This window comes from Diadema antillarum, unplaced genomic scaffold (genome assembly GCF_040938485.1).
Source record: "Diadema antillarum isolate AM-2024a unplaced genomic scaffold, OU_Dant_1.0 scf00000034, whole genome shotgun sequence".
NCBI lineage: Eukaryota > Metazoa > Echinodermata > Echinoidea > Diadematoida > Diadematidae > Diadema > Diadema antillarum.
The window spans coordinates 427399-452434 of NW_027270923.1; the positions used below are offsets into that span (position 1 = coordinate 427399).

At 40.3% G+C, this 25036-nt stretch overlaps 1 protein-coding gene and 2 non-coding genes across 3 annotated transcripts in view; 2 read left to right on the plus strand and 1 right to left on the minus strand.

Annotated features, from left to right (window-relative positions):
- LOC139743612 (integrin beta-1-like) overlaps positions 1–22870 on the minus strand; it is a 139580-nt gene extending 116710 nt beyond the window's left edge. Inside the window, exon 1 of the mRNA XM_071654091.1 lies at positions 22460–22870. The gene's annotated coding sequence lies outside the window, so the exon portion shown is untranslated. The remainder of the gene's footprint in view (positions 1–22459) is intronic.
- On the plus strand, positions 13962–14034 carry Trnar-ucg (transfer RNA arginine (anticodon UCG)). Its single transcript has one exon. It is a non-coding gene; the product is annotated as a tRNA-Arg (tRNA).
- Trnar-ucg (transfer RNA arginine (anticodon UCG)) lies at positions 16758–16830 on the plus strand. The gene has a single exon. It is a non-coding gene; the product is annotated as a tRNA-Arg (tRNA).
- Positions 22871–25036: the final 2166 nt, after the last annotated feature.

The window sequence follows — 25036 nt, forward strand, 5'->3', positions numbered from 1 at the left end:
TGCAGTCATTTATTTCATTACATTCTAGTACTGTCACTTGCTCAACCTTCTCTTGCCTCTACACACCCGCCATACAGACGATTATACGCAAAATCATTGAAAAAAAAAGAATAACAGAATCAGAATTCATAGGAATGTGAACAAGATTCGCAATCAAACTATGGTGATGTAACAAATAACAAGCACAATTCTTAAAACTTTGGTCCACATCAAAATGACTATATATCTCTCTCAACCCCCCCCCCCCCAAAAAAAAAAAAGAGAAAGAAAGCGTAAAACCCTGACGTGAGAAACATCTTTAGTTGAAATCATCCAGAACCAGTTTTGGATTACTCCCGCATCCCAGTAGTATGATACGTGATGAGAACAAGCTGAGGACACACTTTAATCTCTTCATGCCTTTCTACCAAACCTGCGTTGGACGTGGGAATAAAAGAGAGTGAACTAGAAACGACAGCGAACAACGACAGTATCGTGGCATGATAGTTTACGTTGAAAAAAAAAAAGAGAGAGCTGGCTTCCATTACTCGAATAATGTACAAATGCAAACGATTGACGAGAGCACATACCGGTTGTTGTTTGCCGTTGAAATTAGGAAAACGTTTTTCGAAATGGATGTAGTTGCCTGGTAATTACTCACATCGAAACCGCGGACGAAAAAAAAAGGAGATCATTTGCATTATCACCCTGGCTTCCCATCAGACTATATTTATCGGCCGATTGCACATTTCGGCATGATTTTCGCACAGTTCGTGTGTTAAATGGGACAGCCATTAGCCAGAGAGCAGTGAAGTATACGCGAACGTGTTAACGTTTTCGTGATGTTGTTAATCGGTTTAATTGACACGTGGACAACAGCGAGCGAGCCGAACCCTGTCACTCGCCTTATTGCACTTTCAAGTCAATGCACTTAAATATAAAAACAACAAGTTGCTCCCCTAACAACCCGGTTCGAAGGTTCTTCGCAAAATGTCATCCCGAATTCAGGTGGGAGCCCGTACGAACACTTGGCATGAATCATCTTCACAAGAGGTGCCGTCCACGAACCATTACGTCAGTCGCTTGCAAAATCCATTCCTCTTTATCGATTGCATTTATGCCGAGGAATATTCTCGCACATTATTTTGTAAGTATACACCAATTTAAACAAAAAAAGGAGGAATGTAAAGATGAAAACTGGTCACGAATTCATCAACGCAAAAGGAGGAGAAGGAAAAGCACCAATCACACGTTCGGCTGAAAACGGTTTGCGTGACTTGAGAGTGAAGTACATATTTCTGCGATTCACTCATCTTCCCTCATATTTGAAGAGAGACACGAATGCAGAAGGCAAGTGAGTGGCGGGGGGGGGGGGGAGGGAAAGAATGATAATAATAAAAGGCGCGAAGTAATATGTTGCGTCGTTCAGGCGGTCAGCATGATATTTGATGACACATTTGGCCTGGATACCAGAATCGACTGGGGGACTCCAGCGAAATCACGCCAAACGGGGCCGCTCTTGTGTAAGTTCATCAATAAGCCGTGTGAATCATAGACTTCAGCAATGTAAGGTTGGAGGAATAAAGAGCCGGTAAGAAACAATAACTAGTAAAGCAGATAGGCCCTACTCCTATGACGAGTCTGTCTCGGGTCTGTCGTTATGAATGCACTCTTTCTGTTTGCCAATTTCGTACTTTTTATATCTCTATCACTCCCCATTTTTGTTGTTGTGGAAAGGTCATAGTATTTTGTCAGACAGATGAAATAATACATGGCAACAGCATGTCGGGATGCGATTGTGCAATATACTGTGCAATATACAACCGAGATATAATGTTGGGCCGCCATTTCATCAAATATTGATTTCCCCAGACGGACAGGCAGTGTGTAGTACTGCATATTACATGGGCAGCAATTATGATATCGCCTCTATGCACTCACTGGTTAAAACATGTTTTCAAGTGCATGCTGTTGAAAATCTAACAACTGCATCATAGTACTCGGTCGTATGCGTGAGAAGGGGTCTGTTGATTATTGACACGTTTGTGAGTTGCACTGCGAGTGCTGACTGCTGTTATTTAGTTAGTTAGTTAGTTAGTTAGTTAGTTAGTTAGTTAGTTAGTTAGTTAGTTAGTTAATATTTTTGTCTAGAGGGGCAATATTCCCTGGCAGGTTAAAGGTACGCCATTGCTTCTTGTAGCCAATCACCCACACGTTCCAGTTCCAAGCGCTTTCAGCTGAAATTCCATCTCCATGTTATTGCATTATTTTTGCTCGTTTTGCGAAGAAAGTTGCAAATGCGTTTTTATATCATAATAGTATACCAACCTCAAATCTGATTATCCTAAAAGCATCAAAAGATCCACTGTGTATGTTTTCCGAAATTAGTATAAAGCGCATGGTTAGTCCATGATAAAAACCATTACTGCTTACTCATTTATTTCTATCAAAGTTTCATCCATCATAAGGGAAAGAGATGCAGTGCGTTTCACGTAGACAAACATCCTGTTCACACACTCTTTTGTTTTATGATATTCTTTATTTGAATTCTATTCGATATCAGGTCCATGTTAACAATGAAATTAATATCAACAAAAATAAGCAGCTACATTCTTCTCTCTTGTGCTGCTAAATCATTATTTTTTCAACATACAGTACAATATATTTTAAGTTTGTTTGTTTTTTCAAATCATACCATGTATAAGAAAACTGACATAAAATTGTGCATGACTCTCAGAAAAAGCTATTTTGAACATCATAATCTAGCATTTTATCCATATCTGCCCCATTACAGAAAAAACTTGTGCTGCTGAAACACCTTCTTTTTAACATACCTTTTTTTGCAGAGCATACTCTATCAAAATACCAAAATTATATTAAATTCTGCACACAAACACACTCACACACACACACACACACACACACACACACAGATATATGCCTTATATATAAGCCTTAATCCTCTAAACCATAATTTCACACACATTCAAAACAGACACACATAATCACACGACTGTCATTGTGATTGTCACCCAAAAAAAATAATCACGAAGGACTGGCAGCTAGTTCATGGTTAAATCATGAAGCTGCTAGTAGCTCCATGGTTAAACGTTGACAAGTAGTTGAGAGCAAGGCATCACGAGAATCTCAAAATAATTTTACCAAGAAAAGCAAGAGGGAAAAAACATCTTGTACAAAACATGACATTGAAAATCCGATGAGTCAACCATACCGGAAGAAAGTAAAGAAAAGAAAATAATCGTCCTCCGATTGATTGCTGACATTTCGGAGTGCTAAAGACTAGCCTTGACAATTCTGCAGCAACCTCGACGCGAGGAATTCAAGACTTTGACAATCAAACTTAATTCAAGGTCAGTTCATCTCGACAATTCCGGAGACGGAATCTGACAGAGGATGGCGGAACACGTACTGTACAAGAGCGATATATGGTGGTGACCATGAGCATATTGGGAACGTGAATTTTAATTTATTTGGTGATTCATGCTGGAGATATATAGCGAAGCCCGTGGGTAGACGGGCATAAAACGTTCACTTTAATCAGACTAATTAGCGAGGGGAGTTGTTGTAGTTGTTTTCTAATGATGGTGGCTTTAAAGCATTGATCATCAGTTCTATTCAGAATACCTGATGCCTCGTAAATCTAAAGCGATCATTCGTTCATCTCCTATAAACTCCATACAATCTCCATGCGAGTGGTTATAGACCGATGCGCATGCGCTGGAATAGTCGTTTGGCCGGCGGCTTTTCAGTGACATTTCGGAGGAAAAATTGATGCTGACGATTCAATCTGATCACGACGAGGGAATTTCACTTATATGAAGACAGCTGGTTTAATACTCAGAAGTGTTGTTGCGACTCATAGTCAAAGTTGTGTTTTACTAGAATAAGATACCAGATTGGTAATGTGAAGCGATTCTACGCTCTGAATCAGACTAGATTCAGTTGAGAGTTATTGAAAGACAGACAGACAGACAGACAGATAGACAGACAGGCAGGCAGACAGACAAAGACGGAACGCACAAAACTGCGACACGTTGACTGCTCAATTCAAAGGCACAGCTCAATAATTATGGCTCGTTATACTTCGATATAGTTGGATGCTAACCTGGAACAGAGTCTGATTTTCACGCTTACTTGTGTTTCTCTGTGATGTCTACCTGTTCATGGCTTACCCCCTCCTCTCCACCCCCCCCCCCCTCAAAAAAAAAAAAAAAAAACACCGAACAAACAAAAAACAAACAAACAAACACCAACCCCCCAACCAAGCAGACGAACAAACAAACAAACAAACAAAAACGAAACCTTCAACACTGGTATGAAATGAACCGCGTAAAGACCGAGAAATCATAGGATAATTATAATAGGTGTGTTCTCGTCCGTCATGTACCCTGCACGACTCGACTTGTGCCATTTTCTTGAAGAGAACTCTTGAAAAATAAGAACTCAATATATAGATCAAAACATAAACCGTTTCCCTCTCAAATGCACTCACTCTCAAGTAGTCATAGATATCATGATTTGTTCCTGCAAAGCACATCACAAGCAGGGCTTTAGAGTTGCCACAGGAAAAGCGTGGGTCAAGGAAGGGCGTAGGCCCCGTTTCTGTCTGCGCTTTCGAAGGGTGGTCCAATCACTGTCCATTTGATTGACAATGATACCAGTATAGTCTCATTCAAGACATCAAATGTTATTATTTCTTCAAACTCAGTGAGAAAAAAGTAAGTGAGGATTTACAGTGAATCAAATCATGTTAATGTAATTTCCTCAGGACGTTCTTTGTCTGTATCAAAATAACATCTTTTGTTTTGTGCAAACCAGAATCAACGAATTGAATGATTTGACGTGATTGATTTCGAAGAATTCATTTCCTAAGTCTTCGTTAAAGGGTCATGGCCTCATTCTCAAGTGATCAAAGTATAAGGGAGAAAATATCCCTGCTCAAAAATATCACCATATTCGTATTCCTTGCAGAGAAAAATAAGCCTAAAATGACATACGAGCAAATCCATGAACACCTGATCAGGACAACTCTTTGACGGTCTCCAGTGCACGGGACGTATGAAGTACTGTAGTATGATGAATACACGACATTCAAAGAGCCATGATGTTCCCAACACTTCTTCTGGCCGACTTTGATTTTGAGATGACGTTTATACCCTTCCTATATAAAGTATTAAAACACCTTTCTTTGTAGAGTATAATATTTCACCGAAATACTAAGAAATAATAAAAAAGGAAAAGAAAATGCGGGCTATTATGAGACTGAAGCAGCATAGCGTCTGCAATTGGGAAATTCACAGAGAAGAAAACAATAGTTTGACATTATGAAAACTGCAGAACTTGCAAATGGCTTTTACATACACTGGTTTTCTTTTGTCTTCTCTGACGAAATTGTGGCTAGTTTAAACAGAACAATAAGAAAGACAAGACAGTGTCGTTCATTAATTAGCCACGTAGCACATGCAATAGCATACACCACACACATTACGAGTCAGGTATGAAGTTTGTCTTCATCGTTTCTGCGGAAATTGATTAGTGAAGCCCCCAACCCTTATCCAGTATACCTTCTTTCACTTCCCTCCGTTCTTTCATGAACCCCAAACCACAACCAGGGACAAATTCCGAAAACACATATGGTACGCGCAGCAGAAAAGTAGTTAATGAGATTTAATTGCATTCCGCGAGCCCGGGCTGGAGTGTGCTTTTGATTAACATTGATGTCTGATTAAGATGCCAGAAGGTATCCTCGTTAACAGGCGGCGTTCCGTAATTATCTTGTTGAGCTCTAAGCGCTATTCCTTCCAAACAAGTACAGGAAAGCGTATGCGTGGGCCTACAGTGTTCCCGTCCCAAATTGCTCATAGAATTAGGAGAGAGAAATAAGGAGAATGGAAGGCGACAACGTCGATGGTTCTTTGGCGTTGTAACTTTCTATCTCTTCCCGAGTTTACTCTATGTTAGTGTCTGCCAGGACGTGTTGCTGTAAACAAACATTAATCTTAGTTACCTCTTGAAACTTCTAACCTGCCAACTGCAGCTTTATTAATGAGCGAGTAGCCGCTTGTTAGTAGGCCTACTTCAGCAATTAAAATGTGACAATTGGCTAAGATTACATGGCTTTGGTTATGAAGAGTATAAGACTGTTAAAACATTCACTGAGTTTCAGTTTCATAATGTACATCGCAGTCTCATGACAAACTTTATTAAACAGTTAACATTGGTTGCTATTGTGGGTATATACACATTATTACCAGCTTTCAGCACTCTGTTGTGTCACCATTAAGCCATTTATAGTTCCCATGTATGGTCGAACAAAATGATCCACGACACACAATCTTCTCATTGGGACACGTTGTTTCCACCTACCTTGTATATATGATAATACAGAACTAAACATAACATGGTTTAACCTTGCAAGGTAACCCCCTCCGTCCGTTTTCTGATCTCCCATACATATAAGGTCGCTTTGGTCGAGATGGGGATTCATGTTTTAACCCTTTAGCATCTGAAGATTTTGTACATAATGACCCATGGCGTGTATGGTTCCCTGGAAGATACAGGAATATTGCTCTCATTCCGACAACTTTCTAAATGACGTAAAATAGCTCACTGCACGATAAAGGCATGGTATAGTTTTGGTTGAGATGGGGTTTCAGGTTTTAACTTTTTGCGAGAAAATAAGAAACCACTCATAATATGAAGTATTAAAGAACATTATAATTCTAGGAGGAATTGAAAGGCTATTTGATGAAAATCGGTTTTGAAATGGCTGAGATATTAAAAAAAAAAACAAAGCAAGACAAAGTGGTCCTAATAAAAGGTGGGTCGTAGGACCACTTTGATTCTGGATATCTTAACCATTATAAAACCAACTTCCATTGACAGATTGAATAAACTTTTGATTCTTCCTATATAGAATTGCATGCTCTTTGATATACCATAAGGGATATGAGTGGTTTCTAATCGATGCTAATTATCGCTCACAAAGTTCAAACCTGAATTCCTATCTCAACCAAAACAATACCAGCCCTTTAAAACCTAAATCCCCATCTCAACACAAACTATACCATCACTTCAATGCCCCTTAATCCGCAAACCATTTACTTCAGCACGAACTTAGTTCAAGAGGAACAGATTATGATAAGAAAAATGTCCGAAGATCATGTATACGCATCAGACAGGACTCGAATTCGGTATCTCGTTGTTCTAGTCCCAAGATCACCTACTCCATAACCTCAGTGCTATACATGCTCCTTATAACGTCTTCATCAAGAATGTTAAAAATCTAGAATAATATAGATTCGACGGCATATACGGTGATTTCATATAGATTAAAAGTGCAGGTAAATTGGAGAGAAAATGAAATTGAATACATTCCGTTAGTGGGAGCGGCTTCTGGCAGTCTACATAAGACCGCTGAATGATGCCGGGCGGTTTATGGTTGTTGTCATTGTGTTCTGTTTTCGATAGGCAACACTAAATCTTGCAACAAACACATTTTGATTGAAGAAAATCAGTTTTGTTTTGTTTTTTGTTTTTTTTTGGTATACATTGTAATTCACAGTAATTCTCACCAAGGGCATTAAGTTGGGTGGATTATCCGAATATTAAAGGTAGGCCTACCTTAAAACCAGTGGAGATGGATCGCTGATCTTTCCCTAACGCCCACCAGTCTGAGACATGCATATGCGAAACCAAGGGTAAGTGCTGCACTGTGCTCGAGAGAGGATCCAAAAAATCACACTCTATCTTAATTCTAGAATTTAGAAAGTGGTGTCCTCTACTTGGATCATGTGATGACTTACCTGGTATAGCTACCAGTAGTTGTGCCAAGGTGCCACAACGGCAAATTGTACACACCCGCTGTTTCGGTTTCGAACTTACACAATCAACATTCAACTGTGAATGGAGAGGTTATGTAGGCCACTGTAACCCACCTATTATAATAATAGTAGGCCTACATAGGAGTCCAATCCACGAAGCTTACTGTAGTTTTCGAGTAGGTTTCACAAACTTCCAAGGGCATAACAGTTACTGTATAACAGCATTACTGCTTACAGTGTGCTGAAAGTCTATGTAAACTGCCCCCGTATATGAATGAGAAATATAGGCCCTACGCAGTGCATCCTCGATTCCGTAAAAACAAGTGCGTCATATGACGTCAATGATAATAAAGTTATGACTTTTTTTAACTCCTCCGGCATATACCCTTTTAACCTATTCTTGCAAGGTTAATCAAAATACCTGTTTAATAGCAGAAGTGTCATTTTCTGTAGCACAATACGTCTTTTACATTCACACAGAAAATCCATTAATATTCCCCGTAAACACTATAATATGACGAAAATTATGTATTACATTTGCCATGGTGCAGAATTGTGAAGATATCTCATGTTACTAGGAGGAGGTAAAATTAGCGGGAACGCATAAATATAGGCACAGAAAAACGAAACAGGAACACTGCGTAAACGATGTCAAAAACCATGTCACTGGGAGGCTATTTTGAGCTGCTCATATTAAGGCATGATGTTGCTTGAGTCATTGACATTCTAGACGGCTATCAGGTTCTTGCACATCCTGTCTAATTTTGTAAAAAATTTTGGAAGAGCTGTTGCCTTCGTTCCACTGCTTTAGTTGGTCTCAACCTGCTCTGAGGCAAAAACCTTCCCTATATAGTTAACAAACTGCATTGATAAGCTACAGAGCCATCATGGCAACGTGATATTGTATGCACCAGGCACGCCAGCATTACAGAGGGGCCACGCCAGTTTGTCTTTGCATCGAAAAATAACATGCCTCAATCAGCGGTAAATTATCGATGGAACTCCATGAACTGATAGCTCGCCATGATATTTTCATCTCTTACTGCGTCGTTAACACATTTTCGCCTCCGGTTACGTTTATATCACTTTCCCCCCGCTTTCTTACTGGATGGTCGGCAGACGCGAAGCTGCTTACACCATTTCCACGCTATTGAACGTGCTGCTGAGCTATATTGCATTCACTGGAAGCAATACGATGTTATGGCTAAATACTAATTGCGACATGGCCCCCTAGCCTTCAATACGAGCAGACAGCGCTGGCGGCAAGAGCAATATAAAAATTCACGTTCAAGTTAGTCTCTCGAACCAGACACACAACAAATATATGAATCCCCTTATTTACTGCACTGTATATCGGAGTTTGATGCCGACTGTTGACTAAGAAAAAATGCCTCGAATGTGGAGTCCTTTCATTTTGGTCCACGAAATTCAACTGCGTATCACAACAAATACCATGTTTATATACAGTAAAGCTCTATTTCTATCTACTGTATCTGAAATATGGATACAAAGTACACCAATCAGATAATTTCTTGTGATGTCATATATAAGTACAGTAAAGTAACAAAGCGTTACTGCAGGGAGGTGAGACGAAAATGGCACATGATTCACACATACACACACACACACACACACATAGGCCTATACGAATTAGTTTCCCAGTATTTTTTTCTTTTCAAGTCGTGATTATTCAATTGATACATTAAACAGTAACATAGAACATTATTATTATACACAGGAACAAACATACAGAATTTGATAATTAAAAAAATTACGTACCAAACAAAATTGGAAAAAAAAACATCCTTTGTTTCTTCGTACTCTTGTAACAAAAAGTACACCAAAGTTATACAAAGAGAAGATAAAAACCATGGGACCCTACGTTCATTGAAAGAAAATCTAACAAACACATTATACCCACTCCCCCCCCCCCTCCCTCTCGATCCATACCAACACGTGCCAACACACACATACACACATACGCACTAAAACACACACGCACACGCACGCTCACACAAAACACAAACACACATAACCATTATACACGTAGTGAAATACGGCACGGCGCCATGCTAAAGATGCGAGGAAATGGCGCACGTGATCTTGGGCTCCAAGGACGCCACGAGAGTCGCTCAAGGCTAATACATGAAATCGCTGATGGGGAACGAGATATCCACGGTTGTACACATCCATGACAACTAGTCCACCATTGCAACCAAAAAGAAAAAAGATAACAAGAATAAGAAGTGCAAGAAGAGGAAGAGGAAGAAGAAGGAGGAGAAAAACATCAAGAAGTAGAAGTAGAAAAAGAAGAAGTAGAAGAAGAATGAGGAATAGGATGAGAAGAAGGAGGAGAAAGAGGAGAATAAGTATGAAGAAAAAGAAGAAGAAACAGAGGAAGCAGGCGGAGAAGACGAAGGAATGGGAAAGGGCGAAGAAGAAGTAGAAGGAGGAGGAGGAGGAATAGGAGAAGGAAGAGAAGACAAAGAAGATGTAGAAGAAGAAGAAGAAGAGGAAGAAGAAGGAGGAGGAGGAAGAGGAATAGGAGGTGAGAGGGAAAAGATGTAGAAGAGGGATAGAAGGAGGAGAAGACAAAGAAGATGTAGAGGAAGAAGAAGGAGGAGGAGGAAGAGGAATAGGAGGTGAGAGGGAAAAGATGTAGAAGAGGGATAGAAGGAGGAGAAGACAAAGAAGATGTAGAGGAAGAAGAATTAGAAGAATAAGAAGAAAAGACAGGGGGAAGGAAGGAAAAAAGGAGAAAGTGTGGAGGAAAACGAGCCATGATCAAAGCCTATTCTTAATTTTCTCCACATAATCAACAATTACAGCTGTAACTTATCTTTAAATGTTCCGCTACAAAGAAAATAGAAACAACATGAAATAAAACAAACGATCAAGAAAAATTGCGCGTGATCCAAGTTTATATCTTTCTCGTATTTTGCATACCCTGGTTAGGCCATTTAGCATGGTAGATCATAAACAATAGTGTACTCGGATTTCATGCTCGTAAATTGTTCACTCAATCATTCCCTCAAGAAAAATGTATATTGATAAGGACAAAGAAATGCCGTTATGATTTATGATATGACCTACACGTTAAACGTTTATAATCATTGCTTATACTTGACATAAACTTGGCGTCGTAGCGTAAAAGGGAGCGTTTCCTTATCTGTTGTATTTTTTTGCTGTTTGTTTGTTGTTGTTTTTTCTGATCACGAGTTATGGATATAAGAGGAAGAAACAGGCCGGATACACGTACGTCAAATAATGACATGCAACAAGCTGCATCTGGATAACAGTAGATTCATTATGTTCCCCATCTAGCGTGCAGAAGTTCCAGGATTCGATCTTGAAGCCTACGGAAGTTATTAACTAGTAAAGGAGATGAATATATTATGTCGTGTATATGGATATAAGAGGTGTCTTATCATACACGATGGTAATAGTCGTTTAACCATCATTAGGTCCTCATGAGAATGCATTGCCACTGACGCTAGTCAAACACCATCCCGAAACTCTCCTCCCATAATTCCTTTAATGCTACCTCCTCGTTGCTGAAGTGGGAATATTCATTCAAGCTGTTCATGCGCCTGAACAGCGAGGACTAAAAATGATTAAGTATCCCAAATTTCACAGAAAAATGATGATAACATACGGACATTAAAGAATAAATAATTACAAAATAAATGAAGGTTCAGGCAGGGCAAGAGATAAATTGAAATTCTTTTAGCGGATGAATCAAAATTGCATGTCTGCATGTATGTCTTGGAGGTAAGACGCACATGCACAGACAATCTTCATACACACAAATTGGCAAATATGCACATTATACACGTACAATGCATGCATGTGTGTGTCTATTGTGAAAACTGACATTCCATGTTTGACATTTACCGCATGTCTGCAACGAGACTCAATCGTATTTATACTAATGGTTTATCGCCACTGCATTTCGCTCAGACCTATAAAACGCGCGGGATCGACTAACATATTTGATAAAACATACATGACATTTAACCAGCGTTAACGTCATCTCATAAACAATCGTATGTCTAGTCCTTTTAGGATGAGCGCCATTGTCTATTGCGATTGTGCTTTTACATAAATTGTTTCTCTAGTAGTTTGCAAGTCACCTTGAGTCGGGAAAGAAGGAACGGCAGCAGGAGCTGTAGTAACATTAACTCTTTGCTTGCTTCGAGTGCCGATTAGCATAGAAACCCCTAGTGATGTACACACTGTCGAAAGTCCCCCATGGCACTGAAGGGGTTAACCACAGTATACTTTCGATATAATGAGGGTAATTTTTCTCTGTTCCTGCCCTTGATACCTCACTCACTAGGTGTCACTCCCACAACAACTCCCGGTTGTATAATCTCAAGAACCTTCCATATTCACATTCGAGATAAGCTAAAGCAACCACGGTATAGAGATCCAACTATCTAAAATTCTAAAGTAACATCCGCCAAACGCATATGCTCGTGCGAGGTTGTTGGGACGTTTGTTTCGTTGCCTATCTCACCCTAGCTGTACATTCAGCACAAGTTGTATTTTGCTGAGTCCTTGCGTTAAAAAAAAAATGAATGAAAATGAAATTATGCTTTAAGCAAATAAAATAACCAAAAGAAGAATAGACCATGTTAGAGCAATAAACATTTTTGTCTCTTAAAAACTGACGCATATAAAATTGACCTTGTTAGCATTTTCAAACACAGATCACGTACGCAAATAACTCAAAGACTAAGCTCCTGATCTGCTGAACGCAATCATAGCTAATCCGTGAGATATGATTTGCCCTTGTTGATATGCTCCCCACATAATCTGGCTTTAATATTCTGAATAACAGACGTGAACAATGGCGCACAGGATTTACGATGTTATTGTATCCGAAAGAAGATATCATGCTGGTATGAAATGCAAGTGCGTGTATATAATATGACTATTGTTTATTCCGCTGGTTGAATAGACACATGGGAACATTCGATCTGCATAAAACATTCATTTTCTCTCCCCCCCCCCTATCGCTCGCTGTCTGGGTGGTTTGGTATAATTTGTGGAAAAGCTTTAGACCGATTTACTAACATATTGAAATTTACCGATGTTTATTCAGTCCTGACGTAAAAGGAGTGACGAGCTGTTTTTCTAACCTGTTCCTCAAAAACACTTTTTGGTACATGTTCCTGGAATCCAGTTTCGGACAAGTCGGACAGACCTCGGACCGGCAAGCTTTCATAGGTTGTTAAGAAGAGTCATTGTCACAAAAAAAAAAACTATGCTTAAAATTTTAATATGTTAAACCATGCAGTCTGTTCACAGTTGGCAGTGGACAGCAAAGTCCTCTGACCCAGATAGACTTTACCGTTTCATGGCATTTGCTCCTGCTACAATTGCTCCCACGAAATATCTGCACGTTATAAGCCAAACATAGATTCTACCCTCAAACATAACCCTCACATCAAACTAAACCTAAAACAATAATTATCACAACACGGAGCATTACACCGTTTCAGTAATCAATTTCATATGTTTCTTTTCCTGCAACCTATACAGTAACGAAGCACTTTATTTACCTGTTCCCTTCCATTAAGTGCCATTGGCAGGAATCTGCTTGGTTGTTGCTAGGTAGGGCAAGCCTTCGGCAAGCTTTGTGGCTGTTGAGGGCAACTTTTGTGAACAAAGCATGCATAAAATCTGAATACATTACAGAACCGGCTATTGTCGCAGGAGCAAATGTCGTGCCACCGTTGAAAACAGCCAAGCAGGAATCGAAGTGCTACTAGAATCAACACGTAAGTGGTGCAATAAAAAAAAAGAAGATTTTTGCTGATATGGTTAAAAAGAAATGGTACACATCTACCCGTAGGGCACACTCCAATGTGCACGTATTTCATACATGAATATGTATTTCATTCATAAAGTAGTTTTCATGAATACATATCCCGTTCTTCAAATACCTCTCGTTAGAAAGGAAGGTCAAGAGAAGGTCTGCAATGGCCTTTATCTGTTTATGCTCAGACTGAAACCATGGTGCAATTGTGAACTGGCTTATATGGCGTTGAACTGTTATATGGTTTTAATTTCATCGGCTGCTTGTTCGACTTCCGATTAAAATGGTCAGTTACGCGCTTATATGCATCGATCGGCCGCGTGGCCTAATGGATAAGGCGTCCGACTTCGAATCGGAAGATTGAGGGTTCGAGTCCCTTCGTGGTCGCAATACTGCATTTTTGCTGAAGAATACCTACAGATTGCCGGAAATAAAAATACATTTTTTACACCAATTCATGATACACTGACAGAAGTAAGAGGGAGAGGGTACGTGTGCTGCTTGGCATATCAATACTTGGAAAAAAAAAGTTTAGGCTTCTCAATATAGGGTAAAGTTCCCTTTTTGGTTTACATATCCTCATATTTTGGAGGGGGGGGGGATTATCTCTCATGCTTTTATTGTGTGCCATAAAAAAAAAAGAAGTCACACTAATCAAAGATACACACAGTCGATCAGGTTTGCATTCCATCCATTCATCGTAAGCGAGAGTAGACGATACTTTACTATGAAATATTTGGACATTATTATTTCAGATAGAGTATTTGAAGGCAACATTCACAATTTCATGCAAATGTACCTCTCTTTTGACTGTGTGATCTAGACAAAATCTACTATACTACTATTCTGAGTCTTTTATTTCACTTTCTTTGATGTTTTGCTAAAGTCAGCTTCAACGTCAATATTCTTCTGTCCTATCTCCACATCATGTGAAAAAAAAGAATATGGCTTAACACCTGACACGGGCGTATACAGGGATGCCAAATTTAACTTGGTCAGTCTTTTGGTAATATGACCGAACCACTTTACCCTCTCCCCGCTCCGCCCTTTTTCCTGTCCCTTTATTCCGCCTTCTGGGTATCTATTTCACAGAAAATGATACGAAGATGCGTTTTTCTGACGGGAGGCATTTTCTTCCTCTTCTTCTCCCTTTCCCCTCCTCCACTCTCCCCGAGTCAAAAGCCTCTCATCATACCTCTCAGCGATTTTTTTTTTTCCTGGAGTAGCGGCGGGAGTACTTCGTGCCATAGCAACCCCTCCGGGATGCACCACGGGGATCTGGATGCGTTGCCGTTGCCAGGGACGGAGGCAGGTCATTCTTTATACATGTAGACGCTCCTCTATGCTCTCTCCGATGTTGTTTGACAATCCATCCGCTCAAGGGATTTCAGTTTTGTTTCCTTTGCAGGCTGATGAGCGGAAGAATCAACCTACTTTTGGTTGTCTTGATAGAAAACGATATTCCAAAATACAGTAAATGTCCACATGTGCTTGTTGTTGCAGGACGAAGTTTTTTCATGAAAGGAAGGTCTAATGTGCAGCAACGCGAATGCAATATTGTAACCTAAAAAGCGTAATGATGGTATGCCTCATTCACTCACATGCTTGTTAGACAGGTTCTCCTTGTAGTAGTAGTAGTAGTAGTAGTAGTAGTAGCAGTAGTAGTAGTAGTAGTAGTAATAGTAGTAGTAATAGTTGTAGTAATACTAGTAATAGTAGTTATAGTAGTAATAGTAGTAGTAGTAGTAGTAGTAGTAGCAGCAGCAGTAGTAGTAGTAGTAGTAGTGGTAGAAGTAGTAGCACCAGTATAGTAACAGAGCACAGTGTGCCGTGTTAATACAGTTTCATGAATATTGCTAGTCACCTGAAGTGTGATCTTTTATGTGCGTGAGATGTGACTCTCTCACACAAGGGACATTCAGTTTATTAAAGTCCTATTCGAGGGACATACGTTTTTCTTCTCTAGAGGCGAAGGTATCATTAGACGTAAGATTGTTCAGTTGGATAACAAGTAAATGCCATTGTCATAATCGTTCAAAAAACAGCCCATGCACAAACTGAAGTAGGGGATGGGGTGCAACTGGTCTTCACGTACAACTCAAGAAACGCACCTCTGTTGTTTTTTACCCTCCTAGCAACGGAGTCAAAGTACAGCGTGAAGGGGTCAACATGGTGTCCCTCAGCGGCCTCAAGTATCAACTGATCAGATCAGTCGAAATCGCCTTCGTCGTTCACTTCCCATATAGTCATTGTCATTTGATACTCGGCTCGATCTCCACATCAAATAGAACAGTATGTTGTCGAAAGGACCTAACTTACACCCTTTCGCGGCAGCTTTTTTACGCATCTCGTCGCCGTGCGCAAGGTGTTTGACATCTTCTGCACTTTGCGAGAGAGAGGTGCTGATGGGCGAATGCATCGCGAGAGGGGGAGAAGCTACGAAGCAGCTGTGTTGCGGTGGGTTTAAAGGGCATAGAAATCATCTTTAAGATGGCCTTAATCGATAGTGTGAAATGAAGTGAATCGAATGGTTGAGGTTTCACGAAAAAGAATCAGACCTGAAGTAAGAGACTTATGGAAAGTTCGCATGTTTTCATATAACAGTGTAGCAGCCCAATTACATGAGGTGACAATGTCTCAATACATGTATTTTATCTTTGATTCTGAATAAGCTTCGACCGTTGATTTCGTCTGATTCTATCTTTTTTTTTAATTAAAATAACAAAGACAGACAATTTTGTAGTGAAAAATCGCACTTCAAAAAATACAAAGAGCGATTAAGAAGACTAGTTTTTCTGTGTGGCCATTCAAGACAGCACAGCACAGAAAAATAGCTAGGTAGATAATGTAGATAGATAGATAGATAGGATAGACAGACAGCTAGAGATAGAATGATAGATAGATAGGCTGATACGTAGATGGGATAGACAGATGGATAGATGGATAGATAGAGATACACGTATGACTATATTCGACAGTGGGGGGGGGGGGTGAAAAAGAGTGAAAGAATAAGGAGAGTTAATGATGACAATACATACATATTTTTACTTACACTTGCGTCATAATCACGTACCATAATACCCATTATATTGTAACGTAACATCAAGACCGGCCGCGTGGCCTAATGGATAAGGCGTCCGACTTCGAATCGGAAGATTGAGGGTTCGAGTCCCTTCGTGGTCGTTAGGACTTTTTGTGTTCTGTACATGTATATATTATTTCAACTCAGCTGACTTCATTTACGTAATAAACTCGATTTTTTGTGTTTTTGTTCAAGCTGTCCGTTTGTTGTAGGTCCATGGTATGAGCTATGTATATAAGTGAGAACAAAACATGGAAAACTTCTTTTGAACAGCAGGTGGTAGAACCTTTACACAGGGAGGCAAACTGCAAATGACAGTCTGGTGTGCTGTATCAGGTATCAGGTGCCTGATATACGCACACTCTTATATCGATGACACTCTCATGTATCACATAGTACAAACCACGCCTAATCAGGGAGGTGACCTCCCTGGCCTAATGTAATATCGGCCTACGCTACATAAAGTATGTCGCAATGTTTTATTTCTTTCGATCTCCATGGCAACAACAACAAAGTACCATTATGAACACATTTTGGTGTTCGTGATGGATTTTCTTTTCCTTCTCTCAGTGTAGTGTGTATTGGCGGGGACTCAAATGCGTCAGTGGAGATAATGTTACACCTTTGACATTTCCATGTGCGTTGTATGTTATCCTCCTCAGGAAAGATGTTTTTGAACGTCATTGACAGGGTTTCCGTATCAGTTGCAAATTCAGTAATGACACATAGAATAATAAAGTGAACTCTTTGTAGACTATAGACAATGGCAAAATCTAGTTGCTGACTTTCATCTCTGTAGGGAAATAAACTAAATTTCAGTATGTTTACAATTTACGTCGCGAAACAATATGATATCACCGCCGTTTCCTGAGGTCAGTTGACATGAGCTACACATCTGGCATGGTTTTTGCGGGTACTATTGTTGTTTTCGCCCGACTCCATGTTTCTTGGCCGAATTTCAACATGTCGTCTGATTCTGTCATCAATCTCAATTGTCCAATTTTTCTCTCATTTTCGCTGCCTTCATGGGTAGCTGTCATCAAATAATGAAATATGTATCATTGCAAGCCCGACGTCAGTAGTCCTCCATTGTTTAATCCCCGTTACACAAGGAATATCTAATCCAGCATGTAATCCAAGAAAGCAACGTAGATTAGAACAGCCGATGAATTAATCAAATTACTTGTGCTTTTATCATATAATGCACACGACGCATGTTTATCCCAGTACCGTTCATCCACGCATGGAGTTCAGCGACAGTCACGTGTGATTATTTTGTTATGTCAAGGCGAAACGAGAATCCAATAAGCTTCCCGGATCTTTGTTTTGCCTTCAGATCTTACCTCATCCTCTCATCCTTCCGTCTACACTTCATCATCTTCTTCTTCACCTCCTCCTCCCCTCCCCTCCTTCTCCTCCCCTATTCCTCCTTCCCCCTCCTACTCCTCCTCCCCTATTCCTCCTCCTCCTCCTCTTCCCTCCTCCTCTTCCCTCCCCCTCTTCCCTCCTCCTCTTCCCTCCTCCTCTTCCCTCCTCCTCCTCCTCCTCCCCTCCCCTCCTACTCCTCCTCCCCTATTCCCCCTCCGCCTCCTCTCCTCCTCCCCTCCTCCTCTTCCTCCTCCTCCTCCCCTCCCCTTCCTCCTCCTCCTCCCCTCCCCTTCCTCCTCCCCTCCCCTCCCCTCCTCCTCCTCCCCCTCCCCCTCCTCCTCCTCCTCCTCCCCTCCCCTTCCTCCTCCTCCTCACCTCCTCCTCCTCCTCCTCCTCCTCCCCTCCCCTTCCTCCTCCCCTCCCCTTCCTCCTCCCCTTCCTCCTCCCCTCCTCCTCCTCCCCTTCGTCGTCCTCCTCCCCTATACCCTCTCCCCTTATTATACCCCGTACATAATATAGCTCCACGATCCGAGTATTCAGTGCAATAACATCGTTAAGTCTCACTGAAGATTTACTATCATAACACCATAATCCTGAAGATGGCACACAAGACAAGATAGCAGAGATTGGAAAGTTTCCGGGTGGTATAGCATACAGTATAAATGGTAGGATAAAATATTCAGATGAACTGAGGAGAAGACTTTTGGAAGAATGCGCAGCGCAATCCAAGGGGGCCTGCTCTTCGGTGTATGCAGGGAACACTCTCACCTCCCTGGTGTATGTATCAGTTATTTTTACAATTCCCTTTCTGAATTCGCCCACTTCAAGCCTCAAGCTATACCAGCTGTAAATGAACATTCACTTACAGAAGAGTAGCCTATAACTAATCATAATTCCAATGCGTTCCAAGGGTAACACCCTCTTCGTTTTGGCTTTTAAGACATTGCAGAAGTATAGGCCTAGATGATTATTTCATGCTGATATCCTGAGCAGGTTAATGGAAGGAATTTTCCTCCTCCTCCTTGTTTTTTTGTGGGTGTGGTTTCATTCATTGATACGCTCCCCTCAATACAAATCTTTACGTGCTGATCAATTCACCGGTAGGCCTATATTTTATTTATTGACAAGGAGAATAGAAGGCTAGAACCAGGGCACTGCAGGTGCCACATTTCTTCGTTTTTCTTTTTGTTTTTTGTCTTTTTGTTCTTGGAGCCACAGGGTTGGGCCTATGATGATAACGCACGATCCATCAGGCTGTTAACACTGATCCACTTTTTCATCTCTTGAGAAAAAAAAAAACAATGTCGAGGAAAAATTCTAAAATATGAATTCGTTTTGATCATAATTGAACCTATAGGCCTTAGTAATAGAAGTAGTTAATTAACATTATCAGGATTTTAAATGCATACGAGGTGATTATCATGATGATGCTATATACAATGTAGGACACTCATAATGCATTTAGATGGGTAATCTTTACCCATCAAATATTATGACAAATATGTTTACAAGTTTACAAGTTTATTTTATTGACGATCCTTCAAGAACGCCCAGAGGGGTGTACAAGGATACAGCAAACAAGACAGTGTAATCATCGCAAGCACATATCGGCTTGTCCCAAGACTAGCCAGTGTTATCGGAAGTACGCAATCTGCGCGATTTAACTGGATTACGCTGATTGATGGTCGGACCAATTAGGCAGAAAGAACGGGTCACATGGGGCGGGTTAAACGCACCGATTACGGACTGACGAAAGACGGGACACCGCTGAAGTAGTCCTTGAGAATGATGTTTGGATATGACATGAATGAAGGGGATTTTTCGTTTTCATTTCTGTCGTTATGGGTGGTCAGGATACGTTTTTTTTTTTCACGATACCGGAAAAGGAGGGCAGCCACACCCCCTCTTCCCTCCCTCCCTTTTGTCCCCGCGAGGGATGATAGGCTAGGAAGGTGAAGAGAAAGCGGAAGAAGGGGGGGGGGGGGGGGGTTAAACCGGAAGTACGTCTCTACTGTATGATGGTCGGTTGTTCTAGGGCAAATCTACCATCCATCTTTCTTTCTTTTTTCTTTTTGCTTGACACCATACTGAAATGGTTAAACAACAACGACAATGTCAGTTACAATAATAGTATTACTGATAATAACAACAACAATCTTATTGTAATTGTTACGATTATCATTATTATCATGACGATCATCATCATTATCATTATCAATATCAATATTATCAGATACAGCACCTATCACGCGATGTAAACGTGTCTGTATGACAACTCGTCTTTGTAAATGCATTCGAGCGAGCGAAACAGCAATATACGGTCATTCATACTGCCCGATTTTGTGGATTCATTCCATTTTCCATTCGTAATCCTCTCCACTCCGCACCAGCCGATCGTGTTTGTAAAGAATAGGGCCTACCTCCCAAGAACGGGAAAAACAGCTCAAAGTTCATAGGATGACAAAAAGCTATGACTTATCATAATGCAAATTTTTTTTAAAGTATTTCGCGAGTTCGTGCATGGTATAACGGCTGGTCAGGTCTTGAACCGAAATACCTAGGGGATCTATCTTTCTGTTTTATGAATCTGAATTGTTTCGTCGGAAAATGTCCTCGGTAGGCACATCCACGCTAACTTGGGGATATGAGAAAGACATTGCGTGTGGAGCAACTTTTCGGTGTTGTTTTAGCTTTGACTTAAATGGTTCTATTGATAAATTGATGTAGAAATTTCGTCCACTAAACTTTCTTAATATCTATAATCTATCTATCTGTCTATCTATCCACCTATCTCTCTATCATATCATATCTATCTATCTATCTATCTATCTATCTATCTATCTATCTATCTTTCTATCTATCTATATAATTCTATAATCTATCTCTCTCTATATCTATCTATCTAATTCTATAATCAATCTCTCTCTAGGATTATCTATCTATCTATCTATCCAATTCTATAATATATCTCTCTATATATATCTATCTATCTAATTCTATAATCTATCTCTCTCTAGGATATCTATCTATCTATCTATCTATCTATCTATATGTATCTATGTATCTATCTATCTATCTATCTATCTATCTATCTATCTATCTATCTATCTATCTATCTATCTATAAAGATATTGGAGGCAAATTTCTAGCTCGTGTTCGATGTTGTACATCTTGTCATGCTTAGTTCACGCTAAGAAATCAAACACTGCTCGTCGTGCCCGGATTAGATCAATCCGCGAGTTGGATCATTATAGGATGATGTGCAACTCACGATAAAGAGGTGTTCAGCCAACAGAGCTTGAGAACCGCTCGTGACGGCCAGAGCTAGCTCGCTAGATCTACGTTTCGAGGGGTGATGGTGAAATGAAGCGTGCCAAATATCACACATGTTTTCCAAATTAGCCACTGTGTGTGTGTACACCAACCAGGATCAGCCATGATTGGATGGCAGAGGCAGCTTTCCACTACGAGGGCAAGTGATTTTTGTTTTCTAAGGGCTCAATCCATCCATGTATTTTTTTTTTTTTTTGCCAACGTCAGAAAACCAGCCATTGTCAAGGCAGTGAAGCATAAATACGAAGCGCCATTGTATTCGCAACGAACCCTACACAATATAGACTGGTCTATCTATTCTGTAAGCGGTGTATTTTCTACAGTTTGAGAACACGCACACGATGACAGTGCAACATCGTGGTTGGAATATATATGATACAGAAAGAGAAACAAAAACTTGAAAGAAATGCACAAGAAAGATAAACTAATATGTATATACGCCTATTTTATACACTTTATATACTTAGTCATATATATTGCATTATACAAACATGCATGCGCTGCCTACATGGAAGGGGGGGAGACCGTACATAGAATTAAGATTAACCTTGGCACTGAGTACACTGTGTAGAGAAGTCGTCGGTATCATTTCGCACCATTTCGTTGCTAATCAAGGACGCGGTTAAACATGTATCGAACCTGTCCAAAGAATTGCCCGTAAGCGCAAAATAGTATACCCTCATATCATTATGGAGCACTGCTGTAGATCAATCCAACAAAAGACGATTGTTTTTATACGTAAACAGACAAAAAAACTACATGCGTGAACGAAATTTAGTCAAGCACACTCACATGAAGAAACGAGGTATAGTTTCTAGACGACTTTAGAAAGTTACGTAATCGAAAAGTGAATATATAAATATCCAGTATATATACTTGGAGCTCTATTGTGGACTGGACGTCGTCCATCTTCCAGTGAAAGCTGCTTGATAAATCGATGTAGAAATGGTTTCTTGTCTTACTTTAGGAGGAAGAGTGGTTTAACACCAAGTTCATCCCCGAGTGAATACTTCTATAAATGAGACTTACCGCCACTTCAGCTCAGTTCCCTTGCGTAAGTGGCTGAAGCTGGAACGACACGAACGGCGCTGTCTTTATCCTCAAATCACAGAAAATCAGTACTGAGCAATCTGCCGCACCAAACCAAATGGGTATATTGCAGGGGGAAAACAAGATGCCCTCGTCTCAGCGGCTCGCTGCAAGGCAGTTATTTCCGAATAATAAAGATCCTTCCGTAGCCAAAGATCTGCAATTACTCCAAGGTGCCCCGGTCGTGCTCTGCGCCAATCCTGTAACTAAATCCAGAGTTGCTGGTGGATACGATTTCCGTGCCTTTTGTTTTCATGTGACCACATTGCGGTCGCCGGATCAGGTTTTGTGCAGGTATATAGCGGAGTAGGCATGAACCGGCGAGAGTTTTGCACCGACGCGTGTAAACAACGTTATGTTGTACACAATAATGCCACGGAGCCGAGTACTCAGTATACCATACGTGGGTTATCGGGAGTACACAGTGTGCGTATGAGTGCATGTGTGTGCGTGCGCCGTTTGTAACAGGTACCGATGGATGTAATATCTCGAGCGGGATACAGCGCGCGGGACAAAGCAAAGTCCATAGATCCCTGGTTGCTGGTGGGGGGGGGGGGGGGTATCAAGAAAGAACATCAAAAGACCGAAATGTGGTTGTGTGGGCGCATCTCCAACTAGTGGGCTTGTATATGGCTGAGAGATTTTGAGGCATGTACTTTTTTGTAGTATTTTTTCTCCATACAATTCTTTTTTTCCTTTAGCGGAAAGTAGGCCTAGTATGACTATTATAGTTACCATACTGAGTTAATGTGTTTAATATTAGATAAACTCTGCTCGGCAAACAAAATAAATGTTAAGAGATATTACACGAGAAAGCGTAGTAAGGATTTTTTTCCAAGGTTTGCTGCATAAGCCAAAGTCTTTCATTGTGATGTATAGACCCAAGACTGCACATTTGATCAAATGGAGACACAGAGCACTCACTCTACCGGACTCATTGTCATTGTAATACAAGTAACACTTATTATCAGATGTGATCTATAGGCAGGATAGTCATGCGATTATAGCGGACATCCGCTACTCAGATTCATTCACGGACCTGGGATCGTGGATCGTTAAAGGAGACCACCGGATGATTTTCAGATTTTTACATTTGAACAACTATAAATTAGTTATACTGACTGAGTACAGAGTTTCATAATTCATAGTGATTGGGATGAGGAATATGAATGTTTTCAAAATTCATAGCAAATCACAGTGAACAAGGATGATGACCTGGCAACCTCACTATAAGAATGCATACGCTGGGTCTCAAGGAAGCAGAACAAAAGAAGAAGGCATGCATAGATTCTACACACAGGTGAACATGTTAAACAAGCGGTATTGTAATGGAATTATGTTTCTACATTTCTGAAATATGTGAGGCTCCCATGTCACCAACGCTATTTAGAGTAATTTGCATACGATTGTTTTTTTTCAGAGTATTAGTTTCATTGCTCAAGGGCCACAATAAATTCCACAATTCTACACATGGAACTGTCGATTTATGTACTACATGATGTGAAATTATGAAAATCGTCTGGAAAAATCCATCCTGGTATACGTTGCTTCGTAGAGAACCGAAAAAAATTCAGAGAAGTAAATCAGTAAAATTTGTTGTTGTTGTTGTTGTTGTTGTTGTTGGTTTTTTTCTTTTTTTGGGGGGGGGGGAGGAGGTAGAATCAGATACGTTATGAACTGTTTTCGGAGTGAGACATTTCCGGAGTGAGACAAATCGGCAACTCTGGGTGTAGTAGATGTATTAAGCAGCTCTATAGATTCGGTTTGCATACAAAATTCACCCATATTCATTTTCTTCCCTCAAATACATCAAATACCACTTGAGAATGTTTTATATATATATATATATATATATATATATACACGCTTTCGTGTGTCCTTCTCAGCAAACGTGTTTTGTACGTGCCCAAATTTTGAGGAATTGAATTTGTTGGATTGTGTGTACAAAACAAATGGAGACTGAGCTGCTCAACACCTACATCACACATAGAGTTGCCAATTTGTGTCAGTATTCTCTACACTTTAGTTTACAATTAAAGTAGACACTAAAAAAAAATTGGTACCAATAAAACTTGCAATATGGGAATTTCATTGGGTAATGAAATCATGAAGTCATGTATCAGGAGGGAAAAATGCTTTGATACATAATGACAAAACACATAATAAAATGTCAACTTTGTGGAGTTTTCTTTATTGTGTTTCTTCCTCTCATTTGGGAGGGCTTTGGTATAAACAAGGAGTTACTGATAACTCCTCGGTATAAAGTACTACGCTCACAAGGAACACTCCACACGCAGCTGTAGAACCAAGAGGGCCACCTCGCTGGTATAGAACGGAGTGCCACCACGCCCACGTCACGATGAACACTTCCGTGATTTTATGTGGAAGCGAGCTGGTCCGGCGTACGGATAGTCACGGATTATCAACAATGGGCATTATTAACAACGCCGAACTCAGCTCCCTTATCCTCTTTCTTACTTTTTTTTTTCATGCTGTCACGAAAAAGTCAATAACAAC